Consider the following 17,956-nt stretch of genomic DNA (forward strand, 5'->3'; position numbering starts at 1 on the left):
GTCTTCACTCAGGCCCCCATCTCCATTCTTATGCTAAAGATTGGCTTCCAGACTGACTCACAAAGCGTTAACACATTCCCCTCCAAAATGTTGAGACGCCACGTCTGAGACGCGTTCGCTGTGTTTGTTGAAAAGGAGATTATTGAACTCTTCCTGTCATGTTCTGCATGTCTTGTTTGTAAATCTTAATAATGAGGGATTTCTCCTGTAACAATCAGCGTGCATCCTGTTTTACAGTGTTGGTGTTTGGTGTGTAAGCCATCTCGGAGTGCAGTGGTCACCGGGGAATGGCTGGAAATAGCCTCTTAATTAGCAGCCCTTCACCTTTGACTCGAGCTCCTGACCCCAGCATCTCTACGGTCTGCTTATTGTTCTCTAGGGGGGAACATCCTGACCATGACTTCTGACCTTTTGGAGTCCTGCAGCCAAAAAGGTAATATTTTTAGCCTAAATCAGGGTGTTGATTGGTTGAAAATGCTGCTTGAGGTCCATTTGCGGCACTCGTTTTGTTTCGGGGTGTTTTTTTTTTGGAGGGGGGCCATTCTAAAAATACAATTAAACAAAAAAAAGTTCAGCAAAAATTGAGAAAAAATGGCCAAAAATGTGTAAAAAAAACACTACAAATACTAAATATTACACCAACCTGACATTTAAACAAGTTCACAAAATAAAAAAAGACAAAAGGCAGACTTAAAAAAGATCTTTTAATGATTCAAATGATTTTTCAAATTTATTTTAATGATTCTTCTATTAAGCATCACTCCAGTGGAGCAGCTTTATTCATTCCAACACACCAACAGAGGCTGATTCCACTAATTGATTTGCATCCAACCAGAGAGGCGCTTCTATATAATTTGCTGCTATATTTAGATGCATCATATCAAGCATGCTGCCATACCACCTCGTCATCATACATGAGGTGGTATAAGATGAAAAGATATTGTATATTTTGTATTTGAAATCATGTATAGTTACATTTACAACATATGCGGTTTATTTATGTCTTGTTTATAGATTCGTTTTTTAAATAAACAACATATATTAAATTGGTAAGGGATATCATATTTATTTGAATATTAATATGTATTTTTTAATGCAATAGACACTTTATTAATACAGATATATTTTAAATAGTGTATGCAAGATAAACATTTTACATTGCAAAATTCATTCATTCATTTTCTACCGCTTATCCGCAGGGGTGCTGGAGCCTATCCCAGCTGGACTGGTTGCCAGCCAGCTAATCACAGGGCACATATAGACAAACAACCATTCACACTCACATTCATACCTATGGACAATTTGGAGTCGCCAATTAACCTAGCATGTTTTTGGAATGTGGGAGGAAACCGGAGTACCCGGAGAAAACCCACGGGGAGAACATGCAAACTCCACACAAAGATGGCCGAAGGTGGAATTGAAATTGGGTCTCCTAGCTGTGAGGCCTGCGCGCTAACCACTCATCCACCATGCAGATACATTGTACTATAATAAACATTTTCATAAGAATGGGATTTTAGCGTTATATATAACAATAGCAGCATGGTGTAGTTGAGCTTATATTAATTTTAAATGTAAAAGTAAACAAAGTGTTTTACTGCCGGTTCTGCTCCTTCATTACAATTGCTTGTGATACTAAATTCGGGCCTTGCAGTATTTCTCAATTATGGGTGCTTTAAAACATGAATTATGTTTTTATTAATAGAACAGACGTTCATTTATTCATTCAGTAAATTGTCTAATTCTAACTCAAATCACTAAAAACAAAAAAGGCTTTTAACTGGCCTTTCCTTTTCTGGTCATTTGTCTTATAACATATACAATATTTACAAAGTCAGCTTCAATATAACCAAATAATACATAATAATAAATAATGATATATAATAATATATAATAAAAAATAATAATATATAATATATAATATTAAAATGATCAAATAATATATATAATATATATAAATAATGTTGAAAGCAATGCTTTATCTGCAATAAAAACATTTATTAATGCAAATGTATATATTTTCTTAAACAAAACTATGAAAAAAAACCAAATTTGACATCAGGAAGCTTTTTATTTGCAGATGTCATAATAAATTTTACGTTTTACATAAGAAAATAACTCAATAACACTTGAACAATTTCGACAAAATAAAGACTTTACAACAATATTTTTTATGATGACTTTTGGATGACTTTGGTGCAGCTTGAAGTTTCCATCCTGTGGACAAAAAAAATAAAGAAAAGTATTAATACGTGAAAAAAAGTCAATATAATGAACTGCTATAGTGCTGTAAATATATTTTTATATATTTTAACTGCAATTATATTTCCTGAATAACGGATATTGAAATTGAAATGAAATTGCGTAATTCACGGAGAGGCTATAAAGAAAGTAAAATCATGAATTGCGGCCCCGCTGTAGAAAAAGACAAACGTCCTTTTATGTCCTATACAAATAAGCCGGTGTTCTCGCTACGTGTTGTTTGTCTATTTTCAGTCTGTATGCATGGAAGGATCTCGAGGCTTTTATCCCCACGGGGAACCGGCCCCAACTCTTTCTCTGTCAATTTTCACCCACTCCCCAATTCAGACGCGCCTTTTTCTCCCCAACCGAGCCCACGATGAAGGATTTGTCCTTGTTCTCTTTGTCCACCCCTGATATCTTTTTTTACCCGCTCCTTTTTTTTCTGCAGACGGCATGCAGCGTATGCAAATACACACTGCTTTATTCGTCGCCCCCCCCCAAACCCCAACCCCCCTCCCTCCCCTGCGACCTTAAATGAGGCCACACTTTGCACATATTTACAGAAGCGGCATGCAGACACGCAATTGGCTGTCGGACATAGAAATTGATACAAAGAACAATTAAGATTTGATGGGTAGCCTTTTTAAAACATGAATATATGCTATTTGATATATTATATATTATATTTCATATATCTTAAAAAGCTGACATGGATTGAAAATGAATTATAACAAACATTCCGAAACTAGTGTGAATGGAAGTTGTGTGTGTGTGTGTGTGTGTGTGACAGTTTGGCCTTTTCAACGGTACATTATTGCGCCTGCTGGCCTCTTCCCCATAGCAACCCCCCCAGAGAGGTCAAAGGTTATGTAACCCCCATCCCTCCATCGTGCAAGACCACCTCCGACTTCTCTGTACAAGTCGTGAACTTGAACTTGACATGGATGCCTAAACAGATGAGGAATTTTAGCCAAAAAAAAAAGAACCTCCACTCATAACTTATCTTTATATCTTTATTTAAGATACTTAAGATCAGGCTTTGTGAGAGATTAGTCTGGGTCAAAGTTGCATTAAGAGAGTCCAGATGAGCTTTGATTGACCCACATGGGTGGGGGGCGGGGGGGGGGGGGGGGGGGGGTTCGGTCTGTATCAGAGATTACAGCAAAGGATCTTAAAACATGTAAGAAAAAATGCAAACATACATTATTTCTTTTAAATGATGTGTTCATGCTTTGTTATATATAAATTGAAATATAATACTAATATAATACAATAGATTATCAAGAAGATTCACTCATTCATTCATTTTGTGCTGCTTATCCTCACAAGGGTCGGGGGGCGTGCTGGAGCCTATCCCAGCTGTCTTTGCACTCACTATTTTTAAGTAATGACAAGAATATTTCCACAATAATTAAGCAAATCCAAATAAGTATGCATTCAGTATATCTCTCTCTCTCTCACACACACACACACACACACACTTTTATATTTTATTTAAATATATTTTTCTGCAATATAATATAATATAATATAATATAATATAATATAATATAATATAATATAATATAATATAATATAATATAATATAATATAATATAATATAATATAATATAATATAATATAATATAATATTGATAGATTGATAGAATTATATTATAATTCTATTATTATATTATATTATAATTATTTACATATTTATTTACATATAATATATGTAAATAAATGTAATATAATATTGATAGAATATATTATATATATTATATATAAAATAATATAATATAATATATGTAAATAAATGTAATATAATATTGATAGATTGATAGAATTATATTATAATTCTATAAATATATTATATTATATTTATTTACATATAATATATGTAAATAAATGTAATATAATATTGATAGAAGGTATTATATATATTATATATAAAATATATTATATTATTATATATAATTATTATATATTATATTATATTATAATATATTTTTTCTGCACACACAGCATTCCTCTGATTTAAATAATACAATACAAGAGAGTTTTTTTTTTTTATGAACGGGTTCCATCAATGCCCTAAATCCTCCTCCTCCTCCTCCCCAGCCAATGAATGAATGAACATCTTAATTGAGTACATCCTTTGTTTCAGAGATTAGACAAAGGCAAGGCATTTATTCATCAGATTCTGAATTATTCAGTACGTGCGTAAGGCTCACAAAATGTCACCCTCCAAAAAATGAAAATAAAAAAAAATTAATAATGTTCCTCGAAAGTTAGTCAAAGGACTCTTGCTTTTGTATACCAGCATGGTTCCACCACAAAGACCTGCAGCTTATGCTCACCTAGACTATTAGACACTAGATTATTGTTCCCATAGAGGATGTGCTATTTTATTATTGGCTTACAGAACATTCTAGAAATGGAAGGAGAAACGCCGCCTTCGGTGGGGAAAGTTTGGACACCCCTAGACCTGCACCTAGGGGCGACAGCCTGAAACTTGGGAACACCGGGCTTATGGAGCATGAATGGAAGCTGTGTGTGTGTGTGTGTGTGTGTGTATGCGACTCAGACCGGATGAGTGTTTACATCGTGTTGTGTTTTAGTGCTTTGATATAAGCATGCATTTGTACATTAACGTTGTGTAGATCCTTAGTGAAAAAAGACAAGAGGTATATTTTATTCTTGCACCGAGCTCTCAACACACATCAGTTGTATTGAATTGCGGCTTTCAATACAAAATATTTAGATGTTTTAATAATTCTAAGAGTGGTTAGCATGTTGGCTACACAGTCAGGAGATTGGGAAGATCTGGGCCCGTTTTGGCGACTCCAAATTGTCCATAGGTATGAATGTGAGTGTGAATGGTTGTTTGCCTATATGTGCCCTGTGATTGGCTGGCGACCAGTAGCCCAAAGTCAGCTGGAATAGGCTCCAGCATACAATCTAATGAGCATAGAAAATGTATGGATAATAATGCCGAAGTCGCAACGAAACTCTACATTTAACATTTCAGAGCACTTTTAAGCCATAAAAGCGGCCACCAGGTGGCAGAAGTGGATCTGACAAATATTTGTGTCAAAGTGAAGGTTTTTTTATAAACACTTTTATAGTTGGGAACTGATATTTCCCTGAAACTTACCCATGTTCTACTACTGGTTTCTAAACTTTGTGTTATTTATGTTGGTATAGTAAAAAGCAAAAAATTTTCGTGTCAAAATGAAAGTTTTTTTCCTAAAGACTTTTATAGTTGGGAACTGATATTTCCCTGAAACTTACCCATGTTCTACTACTGATTTCTAAAGTTTGTGTTATTTATGTTGGTATAGTAAAAAGCAAAAAATTTTCGTGTCAAAATGAAAGTTTTTTTCCTAAAGACTTTTATAGTTGGGAACTGATATTTCCCTGAAACTTACCCATGTTCTACTACTGATTTCTAAAGTTTGTGTTATTTATGTTGGTATAGTAAAAAGCAAAAAATATTTGTGTCAAAATGAAAGTTTTTTTCCTAAAGACTTTTATAGTTGGGAACTGATATTTCCCTGAAACCTACCCATGTTCTACTACTGATTTCTAAAGTTTGTGTTATTTATGTTGGTATAGTAAAAAGCAAAAAATATTTGTGTTAAAATGAAAGTTTTTTTCCTAAAGAATTTTATAGTTGGGAACTGATATTTTCCTGAAACTTACCCATGTTCTACTACTGATTTCTAAACTTTGTGTTATTTATGTTGGTATAGTAAAAAGCAAAAAATATTTGTGTTAAAATGAAAGTTTTTTTCCTAAAGAATTTTATAGTTGGGAACTGATATTTCCCTGAAACTTACCCATGTTCTACTACTGATTTCTAAACTTTGTGTTATTTATGTTGGTATAGTAAAGAAGCAAAAAATATTTGTGTCAAAATGAAAGTTTTTTTCCTAAAGACTTTTATAGTTGGGAACTGATATTTCCCTGAAACTTACCCATGTTCTACTACTGATTTCTAAAGTTTGTGTTATTTATGTTGGTATAGTAAAAAGCAAAAAATATTTGTGTCAAAACGAAAGTTTTTTTCCTAAAGACTTTTATAGTTGGGAACTGATATTTTCCTGAAACTTAGTTCATGGTGTTATATTTATAAATAAATTATGTTCATGTAACACAACCCATTTTTTGTGATATTTATGTCGGTATAGTAAAATATTTTTGTCAAAGTGAACGTTTTTTTCATAAAGACTTTTATAGTCGGGAACTGATATTTTCCTGAAACTTTCCCATGTTCTACTACTGATTTCTAAAGTTAGGGAAAATTTGGCCAATTATGTATTGCATGAATAAATGTAAGGATTTTTATTTACTGTCTCACACCCTATGCTGATAAAATAAGTGTAAAAGATATAAAACCAAATTTTTGGGGGGGGGGGAAATGAAAACAGATTTCATAGTATAGGGTTTGTAATTTTTTTGTAAGGTTTTGTGACTCACGTGACATGAAAAGTCTATATATGTATGTGTAGTAGGATACCCTAAAGGAACTATCAATACCTCCAGTAATCAAGTATTAATGATCGGGTATATCGATACCACAGAATCAAAGTATAGCCGACTCTATATCAAGCTGCGTTATATTTTGATGATTCATATTTGACCTTCACATTGCACTTCCTCTTCTATCTGCAACCACACAATCTGGAAGACATATTTTGGCCTTTGCCCGTATGATATATGAATGACAAGATGTAAGAAAAATCTCCCGAGATGCGTGCGGTGCCGGTGTGAGGCTCATTATCGGCGAGTGACATCATTCAGCTTGTCAGCTGGGTCACTGATAAACGTGTGCTTTTGGGCGATGCCATTTGACAATGTTGCACGACGCCCGTCTTGGTAAAAACAAACTGCATCCTGATGCCAACCTGAGCTAAGATACGTCAAAAGGTTTCGGGTGGAACATGGAATCAGATTTCCAATACGGATGACGGGGATGTATAATTGCATCGGAGGTGGATTATAAGGTGTAGGTCAGCGCTCGTGTGTGCATGCGGTGTTTGAATGCACCACTAATGCCACTGAATCCTTCTCAATTGGCAGAGAAAAACAGCATCACATCTCCATGCCTTTCAGACATGCAAAGTGGGGGGGGCCCTGAATAGACTAATGAACAGTCAGGTGGCACTCCAGCACCCCTCCCCGACGCACACATATCAAACACACATACACTTGCAAACACATTAAAACTCAGCGCCTCAGCCGACCTCGGTGCTCCGCACGACAGTCTAATGTCTCAGGCATCTGCTCATGTCTAGTCTGGAGGGCCTTTTCCCACCCTGCCCCCCAAGCCAAGGCCCGCCACAGCACCAGCTCCCACAATTGTGGGAAAGCTGTCTTTTTTAGGGGGGGTGTCAGAGGGTGACGGGTATGGAGGGGGGCTAAACAGCTATTGAGAGAGGGGAGCAAGCAAGAAGAGAGCGGACTTGAATGATAATGTGAAAATGCACAACGCTCTTCATTAACACGCAAGCACGGCAGCTGCACATGTTGGCGGGGAAGACACATGCTCACATGTTTGTGCGCTCCCGGCGACACGGGAACCAACCTGAGGTACGCTTCATTCGATACGGTACGGGAGCTGCATCAAAATGCAAAGCTAACCGTGCTATTATGTGTTTATTTCATGGAACTGACACACACTCACAAAATGATAATGATATGAAAATTATAAATTATAATTTTCATCTTTATAAAGTCAAAATTATTGATAAATATCAGTACATCTTATTAGACGCATGGTGGGTATATACTAAAAGCCAATATGGGGACTTGACTAATAACACTAGGCCTCTCAAATGGTTACAATTTTTAATCAGATTAATCATGTTTTGCAAATTAACTCATTAATCATGATTAATCAGCATTTGGAACTGTCTAAAATATGGCAATTTTTACTCCAAATTAATAATAATGTTTGAAATTGTAGCAGTAGCAAAACATCTGAGCAATGAAGGGTTAAGTTTCGAGTTAATTTTTTGGCATAATTAATGCAGTAAATTGTACTTCATAACATTTTCTCTTTGTCTTTCTGTTTATTTAGACCACGTATACACACATAATAAAGATGTTGTTTATGGTAATGGTAATGGTTTAATTTCATTTGAACATGCATCAGATTACAATTGAATGCATCACATAATCAGTTCACAGTTCCACATGTCCAAAAGGAGTAGGAAGAAGCAAAGCTTATTAAATCCTACCCCTCCATCTGGTACTTTTACAATCACTAACTGTTACATTTGTTCACTTCCTGCTTTCCTAATATAATTTAAGTTATTTATTTTTTTTAACTTTATTTTATTTTATAAATTTTTATTAAATTTTTATTTAATTGTTGTTTAATTTTTACTCAATTTTTATTTAATTTTTATTTATTTATTTGTTTATTTATTTATTTATTTATTTATTTTGCCAAGTAGGAGGTGATATGACCATACAATTATGTTCGGAGTGTTGTCCCTGAATGCATCTCATGAGGAGGTGTCGTTCTGATGCCGAATAGACTAGAGATGTTATTGTGAGTTGATCGTTGATGATGCGTATGCGTTCATGAAACAATTCCCGTAATTCATGAAATAAATCCGTTCCCACCGCTAACACGCTCTTTTTGACAGCCCTACTTTTTTACTCATCATTCTTTTATCATGAAGTCATTCTGGACTTATTATTTATTGCCGAATAATGCATCTGTTACTACTAAATCATGTTACGACTCGTTTTGTTTACATGTAACCATGAGATGTACTTCAATGTAACATCGGTATCGGTCATTTTGGACATTTGAAGGCATTTGAAGCCACACAGACTATTATGTTGTTGGGCTACATAGACATGGTATATACATAAAAAAGATTAGAATCTCATCTTTTAGATGTAATCAGCAGTAGAACATAGGTAAGTTTCAGCAAAATATCAGTTCTCAACAAAAAATGAGGGAAAAGCCATACACAAACACAAAAAAATGCTTTTTTTTACATGAAAATATATATTTGCCACTATTTAGTACAATGTTCACATTCGCAATTGAATTAAAATGTACAATTATTTGGTGTAACCTCTTTTGCGCTACACGGCCAGATGCCTTTTCACTTCCTGGTTTGTGCGGAGCATGTATTTCTATGGGAAAAATGCACGCTGACCTTTTAGGAAATGCACGTTTTTTCGTTTTAAAACTACACCAAACATGTTCTGTTCTATTGTGGAGTCGCATCATCACTTCTTTGTGCCTCTTGCGGGAAAAAAAACGTAAAAGATGTATAAATATGTCTTTGGGAACAAGTGTTTAGGTTAAAAAAAATGTAGATATAGTATGTCTTTGGTAGCGAATGGGTTAAGAAATATTTTTAGTGACCTATAAAAAATGTTGCTTTTTTTATCAAAGCAAAACAACACTTGGGTTTCCTGGTATGTGAATATGCTTCAGTGAAGTGAAATAAAGTAAAACTTGGGGTTTTGTATGCCCCAGTTTTAGTCTGATTGGGTTTTTGTGGCAAAATGTCACCAAAATTTCCGTACAATATTGGTTGTCCAAGTCGAGTCGTGGACTGTATCGTTCTGTGAACTGGAATACCCAAAAAAATACTTTTCATTGAGTGTGACTGCTAAATAACCTGTCATGGGGCCAAGGAAAGTTGCCAATGCCAGCACTTTGGTAATGGTAATGGTTTAATTTCATTTGAACATGCATCAGATTACAATTGAATGCATCCCATAATCAGTTCACAGTTCTACATGTCCAAAAGGAGTAGGAAGAAGCAAAGGTTATTAAATCCTACCCCTCCATCTGGTATTTTTACAATCAGTAACTGTTACATTTGTTCACTTCCTGCTTTCCGAAGATTTTTATTTTTATTTTTATTTTTATTTTTATTTTTATTTTTATTTTTATTTTTATTTTTATTTTTATTTTTATTTTTATTTTTATTTTTATTTTTATTTTTATTTTTATTTTTATTTTTATTTTTGATCAATGTGAGTTTTTCTTAATAGCGGTCTTTGTAAGCATAGGAATAGGTGTGTCCCATTCCGTGCATTAATGAGACGCCTCTTTCTATCTGTTTTTTTTTGTTTAAAACGCACAGAAAAAAAAATCCCAAACAAGTGCAGTTATCGTTTAATATCTATGAGTCTTTGTTATGAAACGGTTATTGACAACAAGACTAAAAACAAACGTTACTTTTTAAATTGTGCATGGATCTGATTTGCCAGGTGCACGCCGACAATGGCGCACCGTGACAAGAGAGGGTGGCAGCTTTCCTTCAACCGGTGCCAGCTCATTAATTTTGTTTGCTACCCACCCCCACTCTACCACCACCACCACCATCACCCTCCCCACCTTCCCCCGTTCACATCACCCACTAACTGCTAATTAGCAGGAGGAGAGGCCAGATGAAAAAAGGGAGACTAGGGAGGAAATGGGAAACTCATCTGTCCTTCGGCCATCTTGAACACACACACACACAAGCGTAGTCCCCCCCCAACGTGAAACCCCCTCCCACATAACCGGCACCACGTTAAACGCTGGTACGCTACTAAAAAAAAAAAAAAACGAATGATGTAACCCACCTTGTATGTCAGGCCCAGCCATTTTAGATCTCATGGCATCATCTCCCAAGATGGCTCCTCCAGAATCGGAGGATGGGCCAAGGTCTTTGTGTGCCTCCTGGCATTGGGCACGCCGTCCCTCCCTGGCGGGGCAGATGGCATCCCATTGCTGTTGCGACCCCATCCTGGTTTTCCTCTCGAATTGTCGCTTGGAGCATCTTTTCAGCTCCAACGGCGCTAATTGAAAATCTGTAACGACAAAGAAAACGACAATCAATGCGTGTTTGTACGCTGATCGAGCGCCGGGATGCTTCATCAAATGTTTCTTTATTAAACCTGCGTTGTAATTCGGAATCTCGGAATCTTTCATGTAGTATAAAGGATTACAACAACGGTGCCTTGGAGCATCCCATAAATAAAGACTCTAGCGCAGGGGTCTCAGTTATTTCCTTTAAACCACGGGTCTCAAACACGTGGCCCGCGGGCCAAATGTGGCCCGCAGGCCACTAGTTTGAGGCCCCCGCCTTGATATGAAAGTTTAATGCAAGTTTGATATGGATGCTGTATGGTATCATGTACCCAGAAAAAATTATTACATTTGATTAATGTTCATGTTAAAGGTTAAATAACTGTTAATAGTTATCCTCCCTATCCGTGTGGAAGTGGTAAGTTTTTGGCTATTTAAGTTTAAAGGAAATAACTTGGAGGCTACCGTTTAGGTCGCTAGCTCTCTAGTTTGCGAGTTAGCATGTGTCTCAAGACCCTGCAGTTGCGCAATATGTTGTAAATAAAAAGAGTATAAATGTGACTATAGTCGTGTTTTGTCATGTCTACAGGGCTCTAATAATGCTTTGTTCATTTTAATCTGAAAAAAATAATTTGTCTACCCACCAACTATATGTGGTTTCTTAAGTTTTTATTATTTGCAGTTTTATTATTATTATTATATTTATTTATTTATTTATTACTGATTGATCGATTTTCTTTATTCTTGATCTTATTTTGTGTAGAAAAATAAAAATGAAAATATTTGAGAAGCGTGGAATGTTTTATCAGAGCTTTTCTTGTAGAAAATCGGAACCAAAGCAAAGTTTATTAATTTTTCTGTTTTTCATAAATGCGTTTTTTTTTGTTGTTTTTTTTTGGAAAAGCTGATGCGGCCCAGCCTCGCCCAGACCCTAGCTCCAGTGGCCCCCAGGTAAATTGAGTTTGAGACCCCTGCTTTAAACTTGAAAAACCAAAAACTTACCACTTCCACATGAATAGGGAGGATAACTATTAACAGTTATTTAACCTTTAACATGAACATTAATCAAACGTAATATTTTTTTCTGGGTACATGATACCATACAGCATCCATATTAAACTAGTGTCCTGCGGGCCACATTTGGCCAGCGGGCCGCGTGTTTGAGACCCCTGCTCTAGCGTCTTTATGTCCATTCATTGTCATGTTCGCACGCTAACGTATAACAGGAAGGATTCACATGTCCAATATCCTCCAATGAAACGAAGCAATTAAACAGCCAACTCCACCAAATGAGGCGTTCAGGGCACTGAATGAAAACCTCATCTCACTCTGGTGCTCCTTAGGCTTTCGGGGCTGATATGGACTGCATCACATTGAAGTACCAAGTTGAAAAGTTCAACTCCCGTCTACAGGATGCCCCCCCCCCCCTCTCATTGAGGCCTGCTACAATGTATCCCATAGACTCTTAAGATTTGTTACAGCTTTTTAAACACGGATGCTAAGTGTTTTTTTAAAGCCCGTTGTGCCGAGGGTCCGACAGCACTCCACCGTATTATGTCGTCCTGGAGACATTTAGTGGCGGCACAAAGCCGCTGTTTCCCCTTTTTCTTTATACGGTAAATAAAGCTGCTTTGCATTGAAATGAATGTAAAAGATGCAGTCTTAATTCACCTGTGTTGCAGGTGGCGACAAGGGATTGAATGTAATAATTCATAAAGATATTACACTTAAGATGGTGGGTTTTGGCACAGGAACCCAACGTGCACGTCAAGGCCCGGACCTTCTTAAAATGGTCTATTCCAAATGTCCTAAGTTTTTCCATCAAGGGCTGAATACTGAGAAAAAAGAACAAAAAATATGTCGATATTTTTTCATATTTTTTATTTATTTACTTTTTTGTAATATGATATATTTTTGAACATTTCTGAAATTGCAACTTTGTTTTGTTATTTTCTTATAATGTCATGACTTTTTACATATTTTAGTCGTTAATGTTTTCAACTTTATGTCTGATATCATTTATCCAGAATTAATTATTCTATTATTATTTCATAAATACCAGTGTCTGATATCATTTATCCAGAATAATTTTTTATTATTATCTCATAAATACCACGGTGTCTGATATAATTTATCCAAAATGTATTCTTGGTGTCTAATATCATTTATCCAGAATGTATATTGTTATTATTATTTCATAAATACTACTGTGTCTATCATTTATCCAAAATGTATTATTTTATTATTATTTCATGAATACCACGGTGTCTGATATCATTTATCCATAATGTATTCCTTTATTATTATTTCATGAATACCATGGTGTCTGATATCATTTATCCAGAATGTATTATTTAATTATTATTTCATGAATACCATGGTGTCTGATATCATTTATCCAAAATGTATTCTTGTATTATTATTTCTTGAATAACATGGTGTCTGCTATTATTTATCCAGAATGTATTCTTGGTGTCTGATATCATTTATCCAGAATGTATTATTTTATTATTATTATTTCATGAATACCACAATGTCTGATATCAATTATCCAGAATGTATTATTGGTGTCTGATATCATTTGTCCAGAATGTATACTGTTATTATTATTATTTCATGAATACCATGGTGTCTGATATCATTTATCCAGAATGTATATTGTTATTATTATTTCATGAATACCGCAGTGTCTGATATCATTTATCCAGAATGTATTCTTTTATTATTATTTCATGAATACCATGGTACCTGATATCATTTGTCCATAATTTATACTGTTATTATTATTATTTCATGAATACCACGGTGCCTGATATCATTTATCTAGAATGTATTATTTTATTATTATGTCATGAATACCACAGTGTCTGATATCATTTATCCAGAATGTATTATTTTATATTATTTTCATGAATACCATAATTTCCTATCGAGAGCTGCATACAAAAAACAAAAAAAAAGCATGTAGATATTTTTTCATATTATTTATTATTTATTTACGTTTTTGGTAATATTAGGTCTTTTTGAAAATGTCTGAAATTGCATCTTTCTTTTGTTTGTTTCTCATAATCTGATAATATGACTTTTTACATATTTGAGCCGTTAATGTTTTCAACTTTATGATATTTTTCCGCCTAATATTATGCTTTAGTCTCTGACTTGTTTGTCTTTCTTCTCGTAAAAATGACCGCTCTTTTATCCGTACTGCTGTTTTTTTTTAAATATTCTTGTTTAATTGCATTTTAGATAAAAACAAAACAAAAGAGGCCGCGGGCTGTAAATGGTCTCCGGGCTGCACTTTGGACACCCTTGGTCTATTCATTACCACTCCTTTACAGCTTTATATAATTTAACATTAAATACTTTTTAAATACTTTTTAAATTAAATACTTCTAATTTTAGTGTTGCTCATCCTTGAGGTGCTGAATTTATTTCCTGTGACACTGAAGTTTTATTTGTTTTTTTTTTTTTTTTTACATGGTTGGGCCTTGAGTGAAATTCCGGAATATTAATAAAAAAAAACAGATTTTGTACATTTTTGCATTAAATATTTTGCTGTATATATTCAAAACTGCAAGCAATGCAAAGTACTTAACTGTTCAAATCCCTTACCTTTTATTCCAAAGTGGATTTATTTCCCTGCTGGATGTTCTGGAAGTCGTTCCTACATTCGGTTATCTAGCTTTATGACAGGTTTTTGATACTCATACAGCTAGATAACCAAAGACAGAAACAGACCCCCAATCCATGTGGTGGCTGGAGACCCTTGGCATCACACTTTATATCTAAAATTTTAAAAAAAATATGAAAACATGATTTAGTTCACAAGAAGCCATATTGATGAAATATAGTACAAAATATGATCCAAAGGAGGGACAAAACACTCAAATAATAATTAGGTCAGTATTAATCCTTTATATTTCACATTACAGTATAAAAGTAGAGAAAAAAACAGGCTAGGAAATATTACACACAAAAAAATTAAACAATAAAAAGCTATTAAAATAAACAAAAATATAAAGAAACATTATCTATGTATTTTTGTGCAAGGAAAATAAAAATATGTAGTAAATATAAATCTTAAAACGAAAAACTGATGGCTACAATATGAAGGATAATAATAATGTAATCGGTTAACATAACCGCTGATCAGGGATAGAACCCACGCAACGTCACATGACCACGGCCGTGACCGTGATTTCTTTTTCTTAAAACACATGTCATTTCCAACATGTTACATGCTTTTCATTCGACGCGTTTACTGACACTTTTAATAACAGTTATGTCACCGGCCTACTTCTACTCCACTATACGGCATTCATATATTAAAATATATGTATCATATAATGTCAATTAGGTTTTAATATGAATTATTAATGTCACATTTGTGTATTTTTTTTTTATATGTAAAGATCTCTAAATGTCTCAGGTGTTTCCTGAATGCACCACGGCAGTGAGCCACATGGTGCGAAGCGAAGGAAAACGTCACGGAAGTGGAAATGCTGCTTTTCTTACCCATTAAAAAATGCCGAGTAGTAGAGTCCTCCAACAACAGACGTGTGGTATCCTCCAGAAGGAACGGGGGGGGGCCCTGGTAGGGTGTCATTGTGGGCCCTGGTAGATTCGGTGGCATTGCTCCCACAGGAGTCCACTTCCATCCTCGTTCCTCCACCTTCTGCCTCTCCTCCAGCCACGGCGCGCTTCCTCTTTTCTGTCAGTCATGCTGCTCTGTTGATGACGTCAGAATATATTACCGGCTCGACCAATCACAGAGCTCCGGGTTGAATTTGGGAAGGATGGGTCCCTCCTTTAATTAAGATTTCCTTTTCTTTCTTTTAGCACACAGACGAGGATCATTCACAATTTATTAACATTTGTTTTTTAATAATCTGATACAGCTGGAATTATTAAACAATATTTTCAACAATTACAGAACAAAGCAACTTAAAAGTCCTTTTAAAACGATGGAACTTCTTCCGCAAAATAGTCAAACAATGTGACAGCACGAGACAATGTAAGAAACCACACAAGCATTTAATATTTACAAAGTATACTCGTTGTCTGATATCATTTATCCACAATCGATTATTTTATTATTATTTAATTAATACCACATTGTCTTATGTCATTCATTCAGAATTAATTATGGTATAATTATTTAATGAATACCACAATATCTGATGTCATTTATCCAGAATGTATTCTTTTATTATTATTATTTCATGAATACAACAATGTCTGATATCATTTATCCATAATGTATTCTTTCATTATTATTTCATGAATACCACAATATCTGATATAATTTATCCAGAAAGTATTCTTTTCTTATTATTATTTAATGAATACCACAATGTCTGATATCATTTATCCATAATGTATTCTTTCATTATTATTTAATGAATCTACAATGTCTGATATCATTTATCCAGAATCAATTATTTTATTATTATTTAATTAATGCCACATTGTATTATATTATTTATTCAGAATTAATTATTGTATCATTATTTAATGAATACCACAATATCTGATATCATTTATCCAGAATGTATTCTTTTATTATTATTATTATTTCATGAAGACAACAATGCCTGATATCATTTATCCAGAAATGTATTCTTTTATTATTATTTAATGAATACTACAATATCTGATATTATTTATCCAGTGTCTGATATAAGTCATCCAAAATGTATTATTTTATGATTATTCCATGAATATCACGTGTCTGGTATCATTTATCCAGAATGCATTCTTATATTATTATTTCATGAATACTACAATGTCTGATATCATTTATCCAGAATGTATGATTTTATTATTATTCAATGAATACCACTGTGTCTGATATCGTGTATTCAGAATGAATTATTTTATTATTATTTAATGAATAGACCAGTGTCTTATATCATTTATCCAGAGTGGATTTTTTTTATTATTTAATGAATACCAAGGTGTCTGATATCATTTATCTAGAATGTATTATTTTATTATTATTTTGTGAATACCACGGTGTCTGATATCATTTATCCAGAATGTATTCTTTTATTATTATTTCATGAATACCACAATGTCTGATATCATTTATCCAGAATATTTTTGTAATTATTATTTCATAAATACCACAATGTCCGATATCATTCATCCAGAATATATATTTTTATTATTATTTAATAAATACCACGGTGTCTGATATCATTTATCCAGATGTAATTATTCAATTATTTCTTCATAAATGCCACAATGTTTAATATCATTTGTCCAGAATTAATTATTGTATAATGTTTGCTTTAATTAGTACTACCACAGAAGACGGTGGGTATATATCACCTAAGTGCCCTTGAGCAGCCACTCTCTTATTTAGCTATACAGTAGACTTGATGAATGAGATTCAGTTTATTTTAACTGGTCCAAATCCGAATTAAGTATTATTGTAGTTTTTGATATGTTTTCTTGTCTGTGTAAACTAACAAATGACGTTAAAAAGAACGACCGTGGCAGGACTCGAACCTGCAATCCCCTGATCCGAAGTCAGATGCCTTATCCATTAGGCCACACGGCCGATGGATCCTTACAGTTGTTCAACAGCATAGATAAAAATCTCACCGAGGGGCAGGTGCTCAATGTAATAAATACATTTAGTTCAATGTGTTGTTGGTGAATGTGTACGTTCCTCCTTATTCTCTATACAACTAAAATACATTTTAAGAGGCTCTCATCTGCAGCGCTTCTTGTTTTTTTTGAAGGACGCTGTCATCCAGACCGCTAGATGTCGCTAAAACTTTTACGTTGATCTCTTGACAGCCACGCTGAAGCGGCTGGAGCTTTGCTATAAGTAGTTAGTTCAGTGGTCGTCTGTATGTTTGGAAGCATAAATACATTTTAATGTCTTTA

The 17,956-nt window shown here is 34.2% G+C and overlaps 1 protein-coding gene, 1 long non-coding RNA gene and 1 other non-coding gene across 3 annotated transcripts in view; 1 reads left to right on the forward strand and 2 right to left on the reverse strand.

Annotated features, from left to right (window-relative positions):
• The window catches only part of unc45a (unc-45 myosin chaperone A), a 65,571-nt gene that overhangs the window by 38,323 nt on the left and 9,292 nt on the right, over positions 1-17,956 (forward strand). The window lies entirely within an intron of this gene.
• LOC131131675 (uncharacterized) lies at positions 2,063-15,692 on the reverse strand. Its single transcript, XR_009130227.2, has 4 exons — positions 15,575-15,692; positions 14,672-14,844; positions 10,834-11,061; positions 2,063-2,217 (listed from the first exon to the last, which is right to left on the reverse strand). It is a non-coding gene; the product is annotated as an uncharacterized LOC131131675 (long non-coding RNA).
• Positions 17,552-17,624, reverse strand: trnar-ucg (transfer RNA arginine (anticodon UCG)). Its single transcript has one exon. It is a non-coding gene; the product is annotated as a tRNA-Arg (tRNA).

The sequence above is a fragment of the Doryrhamphus excisus genome, linkage group LG1 (genome assembly GCF_037039965.1).
Source record: "Doryrhamphus excisus strain RoL-2023G ecotype Guam linkage group LG1, RoL_Dexc_Guam_v1.1, whole genome shotgun sequence".
NCBI classification, from domain to species: Eukaryota; Metazoa; Chordata; class Actinopteri; order Syngnathiformes; family Syngnathidae; genus Doryrhamphus; species Doryrhamphus excisus.